The sequence below is a fragment of the Colias croceus genome, chromosome 11, assembly GCF_905220415.1.
Source record: "Colias croceus chromosome 11, ilColCroc2.1".
In the NCBI taxonomy this organism is placed as follows: domain Eukaryota; kingdom Metazoa; phylum Arthropoda; class Insecta; order Lepidoptera; family Pieridae; genus Colias; species Colias croceus.
Window position 1 is genome coordinate 4,130,822 of NC_059547.1, and position 14,384 is coordinate 4,145,205.

At 32.1% G+C, this 14,384-nt stretch overlaps 1 protein-coding gene across 1 annotated transcript in view; it reads left to right on the plus strand.

The window, feature by feature from the left end:
- The first annotated feature begins 3,199 nt into the window (after positions 1-3,199).
- LOC123695391 overlaps positions 3,200-14,384 on the plus strand; it is a 32,095-nt gene continuing 20,910 nt past the window's right edge. The window contains exon 1 of the mRNA XM_045641227.1: positions 3,200-3,396. The gene's annotated coding sequence lies outside the window, so the exon portion shown is untranslated. The remainder of the gene's footprint in view (positions 3,397-14,384) is intronic.

Here is a 14,384-nt window from a genome sequence, read left to right on the forward strand (position 1 = left end):
CCGCTCAAGATAGGTCAACCGGCCACACTGCATTCAGTTGCTTTAGCGCGATGGTCACGTTCATGTCTCGTTTGTTTTAAAGCAAAAAACCCCTGAAACTCATCAAATATGGGAGGCCATACACACTCGAGGGAGTGTGTTACGATATTGCACTAATAATTCAAATAATACGGCAAAGTGCAAAGGAATAACTTATATTAGTAATAAACGGAGTAGAAATAGATAATCATTTTTGAAACTTGGATCGGTCAAAATTTTTGGCGGACGCCATTTTGCGTCATTTATCATAGACTAAAATTTAAGAAATGGCATTGGGTATGAAAGATGTTTTTTATTACACATCGCCGCGCTTGCAGCACAGATTTGTTCGTGGTGTCTTCTCTCTACGTAGCAAAGAGAACACAAATACTACGATACGTAGTAATAATAGCTCAATGATAGGTACCTGCATTGCTTTTTATTGCTCTATAATTCAGAATTATTTTACATTTAAAAATCATTTTTCGTTCATGGGACTATGCGATTTAAAAGCATTTCATAAACGATTAAAAAAAAGAACAGTGATATAGTTATTATAAATACCTATTATATGCATACAGGTTTTCCAACAGAATGATACAAGTTTGCAAAGGTTTACAGCTTTGTTGTCGCAAAGAACACGAACATGCCAATGCCATGCGAAACGATACAATAATTTTAATATACAAATATAATGCTTGATAGAAGAAAGTGGAAGCGTGACATGTGTCGCCGCTCTCGATCGACGGATTACCAGTTGCAACGGCTTTCTACGCCAAAATTGTTACAAACAGTACGCAGTTATTAGATATATATTATTGCGCTCTCAAAACCGCGTAACGATTAACGTAATTATATAACATTACGTTGTTACACTTCATCGACTTTTTGTTAACATGAAAGTTCGGTAATCTCTGTGTAAGTACCTACTCAACAACATAAAAATATTTATTTTTCATTTTATTTTCATCATATTCCCCTCCTTTTTTAATGGGTTTCATCCGACTGCGATTTTTTTTTTTGTTTCAAAAATTATCTACTCTAGTCTATAGAGCGTGAGTCTTGAATCGAGAATGTGGATGGCTTCATTATTGTGTTTCATATTTATTATTTTCTTAACTATTATTGTCCTTCTACACCGTGCAAGAAAGCTTTTTGTAACGCTGCGCCGCGACTGCGGCCGGTAGGTATGTCCTTCGCAAAAGTTTGCCAGATTGTAATAATTATTATTTGTATGATATTTATAATTTGGTAATTTTTCACACATTCTGCACAAGATTTTCATCTTTATAAATATCGATTACCTTCATAATGAGCAAACATTTCAATATCCATAAAACTAAATAGAGACGAGTGTGTTGAGCGTGTAACAAGTGAAGTGTACTTTCTATTCCAACAATGTATTTTACGACGATCGTAAACGCAAAAAAGTCATAATCTCAAACAATACGATTATCCGAGTTCCCAACGGGATGCAACTTGTTAGCGAGGACCTGCCGTTAACTTAATAGACGCATAAACATAACACCCTCCCTCGAGAACAGAGTAATATAAATATAACAGTATGCTCCCTAATTATAGTATTTAAAGCGATGAGTTTTTAAATAAACGGAACACTTATGATAATTACATACTACTTTTGCACGTGGCGTCATCTGGTTTTGATTTGAAACTTCGCGCAAAACTTCTTCGACTGACGTTGTAGTTTGTACTTACAACTGCAATGTCATAACTTTATCTATCCTCTTAAATTTTTTTAAATATTTTTTCAGCAGCGTGAGTTTTACAGATTATCGTTTTTTTATTCGGGACTCTATTCTATATGATTATCACTTGTTCAATATTTATTTATTTAAATAAAAGCCTTACAAAATTTCCTCAAGATCTACAGATTCGTTAACGATGTTAATTTTTTTACATGCTCTTGAATAAAAAGATACATATAGGTACATATTTGATATTTTATTCCTACGTTAAAACAAATTTAAACATTTGCTTTTCAAACACCTTCATTCAACTATTCAGAAATATTTACATATTTAACTTTTTAATCGAAATTTGTACCTACTCAAATAATTGTTAAGCGTTACAAAATTTGCCCTTGTTGTTGTTTCGATCGAAATTTTAAAACTTAAACACAAACGAAACCATAAATATAGGTACCTATTTACTTTTATATTTTTTTAATTATAGATAACAAAACGCATATTACGATATGTTATGACAAATTTTCATAATTTTTCATTATGCGTATGTCAAATACAGAAAATGTATTTTTCGTATTGTTTGTGTGAGGGCTATTTTTGTATTTATTAGGTTTTTCCTATAAATAACCTTCGCATGGATGCGATCATCGCGACCGTACCTATTTTACTGTAGACCGTGCGCGAAACGCCTAGTCAAAACGACATTTACCTAAAAAGCAAAACCATGTTACATGAAACGGTTCGAAGGGTTTCTTTACGGTATAAAAAAGTGCACATAAATGTCCTAGTATATTATAATCGTTGTCTTTGTGCTAATGGTAAACAAATGAATTGTCACCAAAGGCCAACAGATAATAATTTCCTTTATAACTCCCAAACCGTTCAATTAATACCTGACAAGTTATAATTCGATCGGATATAATACAATAAATTGAACGTTAATTACCTTTACATAAAAATAATATTGGTAATAAGTTAAATGAGAGGATTATAATTAAATAGAGGTATTTTAGTAAATTAAGCTTATTGTCTATATTTTATCAGATCTTTTGTGAAATACACTATACTTTACATATACCTACTAGGTAATTGAATTGAATATTTACGTACAACGAGGTAGGTTTATACGATAAATGCGAAAGAAAGTGCTATTGAAATCTATCAATTTTCAGTTATGCATTGTAGTACGGTTTAGGTGCAGAAATAGGTACTAAGTCTAAGAGGATATTATTAAATATTTATAACACTTATATACTTTCACCCAACAAACACCTGTGGCAAAGTGTATCACGAATTTGAATTATTATTAAAATTATTTATTACTTAAACGTATTTGGATCGAATTAAATTTTGCTAAACGTCGATGGCCGGAAACGTCTGTGAAATAAACGCATGGTTTCGCGCGAGAATTTGCGTATCCCTGGTGCGGGCGTACCGGGCGTACCTACTGAACCAAGTCATTCGACTCGCGACTGCCGAGCCGGTGAAACGTGTTCCGTGTACGCTCCTCGCAGCGAAACTTTAATCGCACTCGATTCGTAAAAAGTGGTGTTACAATCAGTTCTCAGTTCTGTATACTTTCATTTTGTTTGACAGTTTTGTGTTATTGTTTATTTGTGACTCTTCACATTGGAGGTGTACAGTTTATTTTCAATACGGCCGTCTGTTTACGGTGAGTACGTGTTGAATTTCAATATGTTTATGTATAAACTCCAGCTGATTTATGCGGACGAGAAGAGATCGCGCCGTGAACTGCATTAGTATCGAAGGTCGGACGCTTCCTTACTGTTTCTATGTCACATCATTGTATTGATAACAGTACAAGTACACAAATCATTCACGAGTGCATAAGCTAACCACAAGTTATTAAAACTAGATTGTCAACACAGAGCAACTATGCATAAGAGATAATTAAAAATCTATAAAGCATTAAGTGATATTTCGTAGTGTGCAAACCAGTTCCTATTAGATGCTTAAGAGTGTGATGTGCATCTTAATCACATTAATCTTGTTTTGAGCTTTTTATTTCACGCGTGCGTTGAACTCTTTTCTTGAAGGCTTTTCTAAAAACTTAGGACCTAAAAATATCTATTCCCAAATTACCTAGTAAAAATCCACTTACACTATGAACAAACCCCTGCATAAATAAAACTACAATTTCACAGCTATTTTAAATACTCACTCGATAATATTCATTACCATACCTGATTAATTAAATTTGTTAATACATATTAAAATATTCTTTTACGTCTGTTGAGCTAAATATGTTACCGTATATTTTTCTTTCGATAACGGTCACTACAAACAAAGCAAAATAAACATTATTTACACAGTCATGTTTACTTCATGCACTTGTCATACATGCCCCGACCCTTATTAATGTACCTACTCTGTGATTAACTTCCCAGATTATGCCTAATTAATTTATTACTTTACCAACAACATATTTAAGGATAAAAATAATCATAATTAGCTACCTATTTCTTTAAATTTTGTAATTACTGAAGTAAAAATACTTTATTAACAAAGGAAGGGTCAACCTGATCATTAAAAGAATAAAAAAAAATTACATTACTCGACTAATATTAATTATAAACATCATCATTAATCTAATTATCAGCTCCTGGGTTCGTATGTTTGTCCGTATTTTGTTTACCGATGTCAACATAGAAAGTACCTAGAGATAAAAATGAAAAATTCAAACAAAAACTTACATACCTATTGTTCTGATTCTAGTTTTTACTATCAACAAAATATCATCATAGTAATCATTTAAAATTTAATTGCAACTGCAGAAACTGTCAACAGGTAACTTTTCATAGATAAATAATCCATACTAATATTATAAATGCGATAACTCTGTCTGTCTGTCTGTTACTCAATCACGCCTAAACTACTGAACCAATTTGCATGAAATTTGGTATGGAGATATTTTGATACCCGAGAAAGGACATAGACCTTTTATTGCGAAATATGTACCACGGGCGAAGCCGGGGCGGACCTCTAGTATGTCATAAACGATGGAAATTTTCTTAGCAAACATTAAAAGTTAAATAATAACAAATGGCTGAACAAACGTCATGCACACATTTCATGAACTATGTATCTAATAGTAACAATATAAAAAATAACTAACTAAATACTAAGTACCTATGTCGGTTGTATGGGTACTTTAGGTCTTATGTGGAAATTATTGTAATACACTGCAAATTTTTCAAATAAAAAAAACAAGGTCCTCAATATTCTGAATAAAATATAATAATCAGTATTTTAACCAGTTCATGTAATTAATGAAGTTTATGCAAAATTGCATTCACGTCCATATGAATGCTAATTGCCTTCACGAAAATGAAAAATAAATAAAGGTTGAATCAACAAACATGTGCAAATTCCCCGCATTTATATTTACAAACACGCTGGCACGCTAAAGAACATTTTTAATTTTCAATAATATTTATTGTAGTACAAACGTTACTGCAAATTGTAATGTGACATTCTTACTCGATTGTTTAAGCCTTCAATTCAAAGTCAAACACAAGTTATACCTGTGGAAATTGATCCTATAAAACTAATCTTACAGCGCATTATAGATTCAAGAAATTTATTTCCATAGCATTATAGAGATTATATGCATTTATTGTTAAATATCATACGATTAAATAGAAATTGTAAAAATAACTCTATCTTCGATTGTCCAAGTCCATGTCCGAAAGCAAAACATACATACAAAGTCATAGACAAATTGATAAAAAGCTATACAGAAACTTTTAATTTTAATTATACTTTACTTATATAATTTAAATTTACTTTAAATTTTAATTATATAAACAAACATTTAAAAATTAAATGTACTAATTGTTAATGTTCTATAGAACGTTAAATCGGCAAATTTTAACGGGGAAAATAGTGAAAATTACTATCAAACTTAATCTAAACTGACACACTAAAAATTTAATCAACTTCCAAATTTTTAAGCCCTCCAATCTCCAACTTCAGCAAAACAATTTCCTTAGGGAGCCTCTTGTTATAATGTCATGTCTATTATTCATTTATTATCGTGGCACGTGCTGTTTTGAGGATACTTTATAATTAGGTTCATACGTTGGATGACTACATTAATAATACGATATTTTTTGTTACTTTAATAATTACTCCTCATTACCTCATTCACATTTTTCCCAGAATGAGAAATATCTTCTAATTAATTACATAAGACTCGACTGAAATTTATAATTTTGTATATAAATATTTAATTTAGTTGAAATGAGTTTTAAAATGGTATTTATTCAATTGAAAATAAAATAAGAAACGATTACAAACTCAATGTCGACTTGCAACGCAACCTGCACTTGAACTGTGCCCGGTCAGTTAATTAATTAGTAATTAATACGATAAGTGTAACATAACTTACTCGTGCAATTGTATTGTGTGATTTAGCGAAAATATATTTTAAACAAATGAGCTCTACATATATACTTGACTCTTTATAATGTTCCATGATGATGGATAATATCGATATTCACGTTGGTATTCTAATTCAAATCGATACATAAAATTAAAATGAACTAGAAATTCTGAATCGGACTGACCTAAAATAAACAACAATTCTATATTTTACAGATAAGAGAAATTCTGTAACACCAATGTTGATAATATTCTAGTATGCTTACTACTTAGCGACTGCTTTCATCTAAACCAGCGTGCTAAAATATCTAAATGAATGTAAAAGAAAACTAGTCTGAATTTATTGAGGTAATGCTACCATTAGTAATACTTGAATATTTTATGAGACTCTTATGCTTAAGAAATCTCTTTTGAGTAAAGGAGATTACCCCGATCGTATTTCTAATCGTATACCTACTTGTGGTCCCCGAGATGTTCTAATTTTGAGAATTATTAAGCAAACAGGTTTTTACAATACACATTTATTTTATTCGACATAAATAATACATTATAAGAACATGTTTTTTTAATTAATTCGCACAAAAAGAAATTCTAAAGAAGAATTTTACTATTATAGAAAATAGGATTCATGCAGTAAAAGATTGGTGCTACCATATTTTTTATTTTGTTTTATTCACAAATAAACCTAGTGTACCCTACAGCTATCACATACTGCTAATTCAACATTAAAACGCCAATAATACGGGACACAAATTTTTAATAGACAACTTTTGTGACAAAACTTCAAAAACTATATTCTAAGCGATATTGCACTAAACATATAAAAGATGCAAACACAACACACATGGGGAGCAAAATTAAACACATTTTAATTTTGTCACTATCCCCTCGTCAAAAGGGATTTCGCTTCGAGTGAATCGAGAATTATTTTTATATTGTTACTTTACTTTCATATATGGCTCGAACGACTTTCAACAGGTGTCCTGTCTGAGTCTGTCTTAACTTATTTATTACATTCACTCTAAAGGACAACATACCTATAGCTTGATAAGTTACGCATATATTTATATTTGTAATTGTTTATAGTAGTTCCGTGTTCTGTAAATGGATTTAGCTCATGCCTATTGTAACTTATTTATCTTGTTTCTATTGATACATCAATGTTTTTTTACATTTTAATATTAATAATAGTCATTTTAATTTAATAATATTTAGATAAACCAAGAAATAATCGTTTAAGATGATATCTCCTTACTCTTGTTTTTGTTAGCCAAGACAATATTTGAAAGTTTACGTAAACGTTACACATATGTAATACATGAGGTGTTTTATTACTGTTATAAAGGCTTACATCGTAGAAAAATAATCATATTAAGTACTTGTACATATTTGAGATTGAGTGTTGGGCAACTCTTTTTTGTATCTTAGGCGACACGCAATGTTATAAATATCTCAAAAATATTTAGTATGGAATCTCCGCAGTTACTGCAGTTGCATTTTGCACTTAACCAAATGAAATAATTATTTTGCCATTTACATAAGAATTTAAAAATCGTAGGATTTTAACACATTTTCACTTTCACAAGACTTTAATTTAATTCAAAAAGCATTCATTGCGTCGAATAATTACGTACCTTTTTAAAATATTTTTTACACAGTGAAAATTTTCAGTAAGTATCTGAAAATTATACGTTTAAAATTTTTATAGGGTACAAAATTTTTCGTCTTCCATAGATGTATATAGGTATGTAACTGCCGAATACTCACGTATTCGGCAATTAATAAGACTATAGATTATCGCAATCAAGAAGTGACTGTGAATGATATAGCAAAACAGACCAATTAGATAATTAATCTGAAGAAAATGGAGGATGATTGCAATTGTTAAAAGATTTATTCGTTACGATTCACGAATCTTAACTTTTTAAAAATGTATGTAATTTTTACAATCGGATTCACGCACGCATAGGCTTGAGTAGGTAGCACGACACTTGACACAATAGTACCGTACCTCAATGCAAACTATTCGTGTCAATACTATATGGATTAGATTACAAATGTGAAGAAATAAGTGCGCCTATAACATCCACTCATATATTATGTATACACTGGTATAAATATATATATTTATTATATATATCAGTTTGATGTAAATGTTAATAGTTGCAATACATTAGACTTCTAAGAAGCTTCCTCCTTAAACTCCCATAGGCTGTTTACATTTTAGATTACCATTCAGATGTAATTTTATATTTTCAATCTATGTAACATACCCTGGAGTACTTATAATGTAAATGAGAAGTGATGCTAAAAAATATCATAACTAGGTACATAATATATAACTTGTTACTTTCCTCGACTGCATTCGCAAAATCTTGAAATTATGAAAATGCTGTTTAAAATACAATTTGCGTTTGAATTCACAAAATGTCTCCTTTTTCAATTTGTAAAGGTAGCAAGCAAGGTAGGTAAGCAAATAAATGGATATATGTGTGTAATGTATAAAGTCTATACTACCCAGTAGTTGAGCGGGTCTTGACTGCCCTCAGATCGTAGATAGCAAGCCTGCAGAGGCCAAGGGTCCGAAACTGGATGACCATGCTCAGTTAAATATATCTGAATTGTCAACATATTGAAATGAAATTTAAAACAGCGATGAGTGTTAAAGGAGAATGCCCATGAAAGTATGGACCACAGTATAGTGTTGCGTCAATGCCAGAGTGGTTTTGGAGGGTTCTTCGATATTCAAAAGATTTTTACCGATACATTTTTTTGTGATAAAAACAGGGGTTTTCAAGATATTGAGAAAAATGTGAATTAACCTCAAAACTTAAATGAACCCGATTTAGTTAGGTTTATGTGTGATTTAGGTAGTATTTTATCGTCTGAAGGCTATTTTTCGTTTAACATAATATTTAATCTATGCGTAGCGCTTATGCTTTCAGGCAAAGTCTATGTGTTCATCGGCTATGTGTAGGTAGGCACCAGAAATCTTCCGGGACGGATTTCAAGAAAACCTAAATATATATTTAAAAAATGCCAATAGAGTTTTTATTCAGTTTACATATTGTTGTTGTTGTTTGAATCATTTTTTCACTACATATTCGAAGAAAGAAACAAATAAGAAATAACTGGTTACCTTCCAAGCTATCTTACAAGCTATGTCATAATCATATTTTTTTATATATATTTATATTATTTTACTTCACTATATATGTTAAAACAACCTACAGTGTATAAACAATACCTTACAGAGTGATTTTATGTTAATTGATTTTTTTGTAATTCAATGAAAACAATATTAGCTATTTACCATAGTAAATGTCATAATAGTTACCGCTTGGTTACCGTGGTAACCAGTAATGGATACTAAATCTATGGTAAGGGAGCGTTCAAGTATTACGTAACGCAATTTTTGTATATTTTTGACCCCCCCTCCTCCCCTTGTAACGCACCATAACGTTTTACTATACCCCCCCCCCAGTCTCAAAACGTTACGTAACACTCAAGTGACCATTTTTACCCTAAAGTTGCAAAAAAGTATATTACAGATTTTATCCTTTTTAATCCGCAACACCTGCGTATTATGTTTATAATCATCATCACTAACAAGTACTGACAAAGAGAACAACAATAAATGATGTTTAATACAATCTAGGGATTCCCAGTGAAATATAAACAAAAAGGTTTGCCAACTTACGAGAACAAATCAAAAATGACGACCAGACTAATACAATTAAGGGATTCCCCGTAAAACGTAAATGAAAGTGGTTGCCAATTTTGGAGTTTTAATTCACAAATTTTTTATAAAAAAAAACAATGTTACGTAACGTGTTGTAAGAAAGACCCCCTCCGCCCCTGTAACGCATCGTAACGTTTTACGAGACCCCCCCTCCCCCCAAATTGCGTTACGTATTACTTGAACGCTCCCTAACGGATCTAAACAATTACATGTCTTATTAGATTTTACAAAACATTCCCTGGTCAAAATATATTTTCCGATAGTAAGAAGGCCTCTAAATTGCCGAGATTTTTTTTAATAGTATTTTTATCTTGATGCATGAGAAAAAACCTGTACCAAAAATGTAAACGGTAATGGACACTAAATCTATAATAACGGATCTAAACAATTACATGTCTTATTAGATTTTACAAAACATTCCCTGTTCAAAATATATTTTCCGATGGTAAGAAGGCCTCTAAATTGCCGAGATTTTTTTTAATATATTGTTGTCTTGATGCATGAGAAAAACCAGTACCAAAAATGGGCATTCTCCTTTAAGACAGACTAGAACGGTACCCCATAAGCTTGATGCTTCTAATATTTTCCAGATTAACCTCTGATATTTATCATTATTACCTACGAATATATTTTAGGAGTGGTAATGTAATTATGTGCAATAATTATACTTGATCTATTAAACTAATATTTGTGTATTTATCTTATTGATATTTTAATGATTTAAGAATACATTTAAAAATATAACCTTATAAGTGTAGGTAACCTTAATTACATTAGTTTTTAATTTGTAATAATTTTCTCATTTGAATAATTATATTTATTACTTGCCGCTCGCTCCATCCCCGGGTGTCAAGTCGTGATAAAAAATTAACAATCTTTAAGAATAATATAGCTCTCATTTGTTTTAATAAATTTAAAGGTAAAATAGTACGTTACTAAGATAAAATAGTGAGTTTAAAACATACAAAAAAACTAAAAAAACTCTTCCTATGTATAATTTTATCCCCAGGGTAGAAAAGATATTATTAAAAGATACATTTTTTGACAGGTCTACTATTTTTTTATAATTATTATCAGCATAAAAAAACAATTCCGGTGTCAAAGACAATAAATTCAAGTTAATTGGTCGTCTTTTTATAGATTCATCATTGCAGTCAATAAAAAATGCCATGGCCGTATGGTTTTTTGGAAACGACGTTGATAAGTAAGTACCAGTGAAGGTTTACTTGTTGATATCAGTACAATACCCTTTTAGGACAAGCTGTCGCATTGACATTGGCACTACACTCGTCCAGAATCAAGCCAACGCGAACGGACTGCACTGTTGCACATCAATTATCATGCTTAACATTAAGAATATTTGTATTTTCGCTTGTAATTTTATATTGAGAAAGTTATTACTGATCTTAACACGACGATTAGGTATATATTTTATATATTTTTGAATAAGTATACCTACAAATTATGCAATTGCATTTTATAGGTACATGTTTGCTCTACGCTCTTTAATCTCTAGATATATTGTAAAGATAATTGACATAAATCATTATCTAGTATATTATTGCACTTAACAAACGTCTTAAAAATAAAAATATTGTGTAATATACGTGGTAAAAAAAATCAAGAAACATAGCGTTCATAACTTCATCCCCCAATTGTTCGAAAAAGTAATATACTATTACATTGAAATGTGGTCGTTCACATCATAAGTTATTTCTTCTTCGCGTACTCGCATAAAATCTTAAACGCATATCGGCATTGAATACGACCGATTATATTCCAAGAACATTGCTCGCCTTGATATGGTCATGATTTGTAATGGTGATTTAACTTTTTATCAATACACTCGCATGTGAACGAAATATAGGAGTGAGATTTTCCCAAGAGGAGGTCGGCTCCCACGCCACCGCCCGCCTTCCGTCTTCACCTCATGGACACAATAGCAACACGTTACTGCACACTTTTTCTTGAACATTGGTTTATATTACTCATTAACGCTCTATAAGAATTCCTCGAAGCAATACACTCGTCTCGTTCTTGTATCTATAGAAACAAGATTTCTTCCGCGTATAATTTTTTCCAGATCTCCCGTCCTTCAATAGTCGACCTGGTCCGATTTTCATGTAGGACGCTTGAAAATGCATCAATGCAACTGAGCGAATAAATTCTTTTATAGTCAAGATTCAGACTGCCTAATTGTTTTCCGTGTTTTTAGTATTGTTCATTTTCAGAAAAGGAAATACCGACTCGCTGTTTATGCAGACGCGCTTTACGCGCGTACGCCAAAAACGTTTTCACTGGGAACTGTGCCATTTGGGTGCAGTAAAGGTGACAACCGACCGAGTTTCGAATATTTACGGCCATTTTAAAACGTCAAGACTATACAACATAATTCCTGACGAATTTGCGTTTTCTTCTTCGCAAAAACATGATAATTAGTTCCATTCAATGGAGTAACGTCCTCATTGAGGAACATTTTGAGAATAACGTTAAATTGTCTGTATTTTAATTACATGGTGATTATGGGATGGTAGGCCGGAGTACATGCGGTGCCTTACTGAAGAGGATGGGGCCTTACGCGCGAACAAAGATTACCGTTGCATCATTTTTTCTTTATTTAATTCCGCGAAGCAGTGTAACGGTGTCGCGTCCATTTGTTTTGGTTCGTCACAGCGCGGCGCCGTGCTTCAATGTCGGCTACATTACATCGTATATTCAAACGGGTATTGTTATGTCATCCCACTTTATTCGGCGTTAGTCACGCATTAATGCTCTATTATAAAATATCAATCAAATGATATAATAATATTTGTTAGCAGTATACAATATTTAATGCTCTATTAATGACTGTGCGTGAGAATCTACCTACTAGCACTCAGCGTAAAGAATTTGCCGACATGTCATTGTAATGTGACAAGAGCTACATGCTCATTGCTCATACCTTTTACGCATTGCCTTGGATTATTTATCAAAACAAAACATGGATCAAATTATCAAAGAGAATCATTATTATTTGACCTTCTATGTAAAACATTCTTTAAAGATACACATACCTAAATACATAGGTAAAGATATTAATAATGTTTGAATTATAACGGATCTTATAAATCAACATTAACGTTCAGATTTCCGAATTTATTTGCTTCTATTGTCTTATAGCTATGCTATGCCTATATATATAAAAGGTTTTCACGTGGTGGGAATCAAAAGTCAAAACCGCACCCGCACACAACGCAGAAAACAGGGTTTCTATAGACTGCGGCAATATGATCCTTATTGATATAATATAGTAGGTATGCTTATGCAAAAATTTCTATTTACCATACAATCTAATGTTGGAATTAATATACAGAATATCGACTTCATGTACGTCTCAAGTGTCACCTTATAAGGTCGTATGTGTAGGAGAGTTATGCGTAACGACAGGACAAGGCAAGCGACAGCGAGCAATGAAAGTGACAAGCGCGGTCGAAAGTGACTAGCTAGATTTATTTACACTTGTTCGAAATAGACACAAGCACTTCTAAAACTGGTGACCATTTTACATGTGAGGCCCGCTCCGTTTCGCTATTAATACGCTAAGCGCGAAGACCTGCCTCCGTCTTCGGTGAACTGGAAGTTGTTCTCGGCAATCAACGGCAAATGAATTGTTGGCCACTGTTTCTTCCTACCTTTCTGTCGCTATGTCGTTCATACTTTTTACTTACGGTCATTGACCTGCGCCCTTTTTTAAACTCTTTGTTTGTAAGTAAATCAAACCACACGCGAGATGGGACTAAGTGCATTTTTAGGTAATGTTTACTGTAACAATTTGTTGGATTTTGTATCTACGAATTTGATCTGTTGATTCAATGTTGTCACTAGCACAAACAGGAAATCGAGTTTCACGATATTTTCTGTTCGGACGAGGGGATATTAGATAAAGTAACATGTTTTCCGAGGGACCCAATGTGGACTCACTATTGCATTAAAAAGCTGATAAATGATATTCCAATATTGCTACAGCTTTTTTGTTCATATTTTTTATTCCACATTGAAATTAGCTTTTTTCATACTTATTGGCTGTTGCGTATAATTTATAGCATTTGCTACGGACGCGGAGTTTACAAATTAAAGTTTTAACTTTTAACTGACCAAATTGTGTTACAGCAATCGCGATAAAAGTAAAAACGCACAAGATACAATTATCAAAACTATCGAGAGAGAAATGGAATGTGTCCATGCAGTGAGATAATTTCGATTTCCTTTCATAGAAAGTAAGACTATTTTGATAGAGGCGGTGGGCTGTTAACGAGGTACGACTAAACCAGTCGATCGATTATCGTTTGGCCAGATAATCAATATCGAGTTTTTACCTAAACCTATAAGCCTTCCATCAAAGCCAAGTAATTTGTCATTGCTTCATAAAACATTCCACGAACTCGCAATTAAGATACTAAACAGGTTTCATATTTAAATCGATCTAAATTTTCGAATTAAACATTAATTATCTATTTTATGTGCAAATACGAGCT